The sequence below is a fragment of the Oncorhynchus clarkii genome, unplaced genomic scaffold (genome assembly GCF_045791955.1).
Source record: "Oncorhynchus clarkii lewisi isolate Uvic-CL-2024 unplaced genomic scaffold, UVic_Ocla_1.0 unplaced_contig_12675_pilon_pilon, whole genome shotgun sequence".
In the NCBI taxonomy this organism is placed as follows: domain Eukaryota; kingdom Metazoa; phylum Chordata; class Actinopteri; order Salmoniformes; family Salmonidae; genus Oncorhynchus; species Oncorhynchus clarkii.
The window spans coordinates 17,501-22,500 of record NW_027260931.1 but is presented as its reverse complement, the minus strand read 5'-3'; the positions used below and the strand labels follow the sequence as shown (position 1 = coordinate 22,500).

General features: G+C 49.0%; 1 protein-coding gene across 1 annotated transcript in view; it reads right to left on the bottom strand.

Annotated features, from left to right (window-relative positions):
* LOC139402266 (ephrin type-A receptor 6-like) overlaps positions 1 to 5,000 on the bottom strand; it is a gene marked incomplete at its 5' end in the record, with an annotated part of 50,690 nt that overhangs the window by 42,407 nt on the left and 3,283 nt on the right. The gene's annotated exons all lie outside the window — the stretch shown is intronic.

The following is a 5,000-nucleotide window of genomic DNA, read 5'->3' as shown; positions in this document are numbered from 1 at the left end:
GAGGAGGGGAGGGAGGGAGGAAGGAGGAAGGGAGGGTGAGAGTTTTCTCCCTTGTTAACGAGAGAGAGGAGGGGAGGGAGGGAGGAAGGAGGAAGGGAGGGAGAGAGTTTTCTCCCTTGTTAACGAGAGAGAGGAGGGGAGGGAGGAAGGAAGGAGGAAGGGAGGGAGAGAGTTTTCTCCCTTGTTAACGAGGAGAGGAGGGGAGGGAGGGAGGAAGGAGGAAGGGAGGGAGAGAGTTTTGTCCCTTGTTAACGAGAGAGAGGAGGGGAGGGAGGGAGGAAGGAGGAAGGGAGGGAGAGAGTTTTCTCCCTTGTTAACGAGAGAGAGGAGGGGAGGGAGGAAGGAGGAAGGGAGGGAGAGAGTTTTCTCCCTTGTTAATGAGAGAGAGGAGGGGAGGGAGGGAGGGATGAAGGAAGGAGGAAGGGAGGGAGAGAGTTTTCTCCCTTGTTAACGAGAGAGAGGAAGGGAGGGAGGGAGGAAGGAGGAAGGGAGGAAGAGACCATCATCACTGAAGTCTTTTCTAAATCCCAAACCACGAAGTGCTCCGTTCACTGCCTTAGTTAAAGCCTCTCTGTTCTTTGCCCTTGATCCCATTCCCACTGCCTTAGTTAAAGCCTCCCTGTTCTCCTCCCCTGATCCCATGCCCACTGCCTTAGTTAAAGCCTCCCTGTTCTCCTCCCTTGATCCCAAGCCCACTGCCTTAGTTAAAGCCTCCCTGTTCTCTGCCCTTGATCCCACTGCCTTAGTTAAAGCCTCCCTGTTCTCCTCCCTTGATCCCATGCCCACTGCCTTAGTTAAAGCCTCCCTGTTCTCTGTCCTTGATCCCATGCACACTGTCTTAGTTAAAGCCTCCCTGTTCTCCTCCCTTGATCCCACTGCCTTAGTTAAAGCCTCCCTGTTCTCTGCCCTTGATCCCATGCCCACTGTCTTAGTTAAAGCCTCCCTGTTCTCCTCCCTTGATCCCATGCCCACTGCCTTAGTTAAAGCCTCCCCGTTCTCCTCCCTTGATCCCATGCCCACTGCCTTAGTTAAAGCCTCCCTGTTCTCTGTCCTTGATCCCATGCCCACTGCCTTAGTTAAAGCCTACCTGTTCTCCTCCCTTGATCCCAAGCCCACTGCCTTAGTTAAAGCCTCCCTGTTCTCTGCCCTTGATCCCACTGCCTTAGTTAAAGCATCCCTGTTCTCCTCCCTTGATCCCAAGCCCACTGCCTTAGTTAAAGCCTCCCTGTTCTCCTCCCTTGACCCCACTGCCTTAGTTAAAGCCTACCTGTTCTCCTCCCTTGATCCCATGCCCACTGCCTTAGTTAAAGCCTCCCTGTTCTCCTCCCTTGACCCCACTGCCTTAGTTAAAGCCTACCTGTTCTCCTCCCTTGATCCCATGCCCACTGCCTTAGTTAAAGCCTCCCTGTTCTTTTCCCTTGACCCGACTGCCTTAGTTAAAGCCTACCTGTCCTCCTCCCTTGATCCCACTGCCTTAGTTAAAGCCTCCCTGTTCTCCTCCCTTGATCCCACTGCCTTAGTTAAAGCCTCACTGTTCTCTGTTCTTGATCCCACTGCCTTAGTTAAAGCCTCCCTGTTCTCTGTTCTTGATCCCATCGGCTTAGTTAAAGCCTCCCTGTCCCCTCCCTTGATCCCATGCCCACTGCCTTAGTTAAAGCCTACCTGTTCTCCTCCCTTGATCCCACTGCCTTAGTTAAAGCCTCCCTGTTCTCTGTTCTTGATCCCACTGCCTTAGTTAAAGCCTCCCTGTTCTCTGTCCTAGATCCCATCGGCTTAGTTAAAGCCTCCCTGTCCCTCCCTTGATCACATGCCCACTGCCTTAGTTAAAGCCTCCCTGTTCTCCTCCCTTGATCCCATGCCCACTGCCTTAGTTTAAGCCGACCTGTTCTCTGTCCTTGATCCCACTGCCTTAGTTAAAGCCTCCCTGTTCTCCTCCCTTGATCCCACTGCCTTAGTTAAAGCCTCCCTGTTCTCCTCCCTTGATCCCACTGCCTTAGTTAAAGCCTCCCTGTTCCCCTCCCTTGATCCCATGCCCACTGCCTTAGTTAAAGCCTCCCTGTTCTCCTCCCTTTATCCCATGCCCACTGCCTTAGTTAAAGCCTCCCTGTTCTCCTCCCTTGATCCCACTGCCTTAGTTAAAGCCTCCCTGTTCCCCTCCCTTGATCCCATGCCCACTGCCTTAGTTAAAGCCTCCCTGTTCTCCTCCCTTGATCCCATGCCCACTGCCTTAGTTAAAGCCTCCCTGTTCTCTGTCCTTGATCCCACTGCCTTAGTTAAAGCCTCCCTATTCTCCTCCCTTGATCCCATGCCCACTGCCTTAGTTAAAGCCTCCCTGTTCTCTGCCCCTTGGTGGTCAACACTGGAAATGCATCACTCACATCTGCCATTGAAAACTGTGGCAGTAACTCCCATACTGAAGAAAGAGGGCCTGGACTCTGAGATCCTCACCGACTTCCTCAAACCTCCCCTTCCTCACCAACTACAGGACTACCTCAAACCTCGCCTTCCTCACCAACTACAGGACTTCCTCAAACCTCCCCTTCCTCACCAACTACAGGACAACCTCAAACCTCCCCTTCCTCACCAACTACAGGACTTCCTCAAACCTCCCCTTCCTCCCCAACTACAGGACTACCTCAAACCTCCCCTTCCTCACCAACTACAGGACAACCTCAAACCTCCCCTTCCTCACCAACTACAGGACAACCTCAAACCTCCCCTTCCTCACCAACTACAGGACAACCTCAAATCTCCCCAACAACAGGACAACCTCAAACCTCCCCTTCCTCACCAACTACAGGGCTAAGTCAAACCTTCCGTTCCTCACCAACTACAGGACTACCTCAAACCTCCCCTTCCTCACCAACTACAGGACTACCTCAAACCTCCCCTTCCTCACCAACTACAGGACAACCTCAAACCTCCCCTTTCTCAACAACTACAGGACAACCTCAAACCTCCCCTTCCTCACCAACTACAGGACAACCTCAAACCTCCCCTTCCTCACCAACTACAGGACAACCACAAACCTCCCCTTCCTCACCAACTACAGGACAACCTCAAACCTATCCCTTCCTCACCAACTACAGGACAACCTCAAACCTCCCCTTCCTCACCAACCACAGACCCTGTATCCACAACATGTCCCACAACAGTCTCCCTGGTTAGTCTGTCATCATGTTTAGTGTCCTCCCTGTTTAGTCTGGCATCATGTTTAGTCTGTCATCATGTTTAGTGTTCTCCCTGGTTAGTCTATCATCATGTTGAGTGTTCTCCCTGTTTAGTCTGTCATCATGTTTAGTGTCCTCCCTGGTTAGTCTGTCATCATGTTTAGTCTGTCATCATGTTTAGTGTTCTCCCTGTTTAGTCTGGCATCATGTTTAGTCTGTCATCATGTTGAGTGTTCTCCCTGGTTAGTCTGTCATCATGTTTAGTGTCCTCCCTGGTTAGTCTGTCATCATGTTTAGTGTCCTCCCTGGTTAGTCTGTCATCATGTTGAGTGTTCTCCCTGGTTAGTCTGTCATCATGTTTAGTGTTCTCCCTGGTTAGTCTGTCATCATGTTTAGTGTTCTCCCTGGAGAGTATGTCATCATGTTTAGTCTGTCATCATGTTTAGTGTTCTCCCTGGTTAGTCTGTCATCATGTTTAGTGTTCTCCCTGGTTAGTCTGTCATCATGTTTAGTGTCCTCCCTGGTTAGTCTGTCATCATGTTTAGTGTTCTCCCTGGTTAGTCTGTCATCATGTTTAGACTGTCATCATGTTTAGTGTTCTCCCTGTTTAGTCTGTCATCATGTTTAGTGTTCTCCCTGGTTAGTCTGTCATCATGTTTAGTGTTCTCCCTGGTTAGTCTGTCATCATGTTTAGTCTGTCATCATGTTGAGTGTTCTCCCTGGTCAGTCTGTCATCATGTTTAGAGTTCTCCCTGGTCAGTCTGTCATCATGTTTAATGTTCTCCCTGGTTAGTCTGTCATCATGTTGAGTGTTCTCCCTGGTCAGTCTGTCATCATGTTTAGAGTTCTCCCTGGTTAGTCTGTCATCATGTTTAGTGTCCTCCCTGGTCAGTCTGTCATCATGTTTAGTGTTCTCCCTGGTTAGTCTGTCATCATGTTTAGTCTGTCATCATGATTAGTGTTCTCCCTGGTTAGTCTGTCATCATGTTTAGTGTTCTCCCTGGTTAGTCTGTCATCATGTTTAGTGTCCTCCCTGGTTAGTCTGTCATCATGTTTAGTCTGTCATCATGTTTAGTGTCCTCCCTGGAGGGTATGTCATCATGTTTAGTCTGTCATCATGTTTAGTGTTCTCCCTGTTTAGTCTGTCATCATGTTTAGTCTGTCATCATGTTTGGTGTTCTCCCTGGTCAGTCGGTCATCATGTTTGGTGTTCTCCCTGGTCAGTCTGTCATCATGTTTAGTCTGTCATCATGTTTAGTGTCCTCCCTGGTTAGTCTGTCATCATGTTTAGTGTTCTCACTGGAGAGTATGTCATCATGTTTAGTCTGTCATCATGTTTAGTGTCCTCCCTGGTTAGTCTGTCATCATGTTTAGTCTGTCATCATGTTTAATGTTCTCCCTGGTTAGTCTGTCATCATGTTTAGTGTTGTCCCTGGTTAGTCTGTCATCATGTTTAGTGTCCTCCCTGGTTAGTCTGTCATCATGTTAATGTTCTCCCTGGTTAGTCTGTCATCATGTTTAGTGTTCTCCCTGGTTAGTCTGTCATCATGTTTAGTGTTCTCCCTGGTTAGTCTGTCATCATGTTTAGTGTCCTCCCTGGTTAGTCTGTCATCATGTTTAGTCTGTCATCATGTTTAATGTTCTCCCTGGTTAGTCTGTCATCATGATTAGTGTTCTCCCTGGTTAGTCTGTCATCATGTTTAGTGTTCTCCCTGGTTAGTCTGTCATCATGTTTAGTGTCCTCCCTGGTTAGTCTGTCATCATGTTTAGTGTCCTCCCTGGTTAGTCTGTCATCATGTTTAGTCTGTCATCATGTTTAATGTTCTCCCT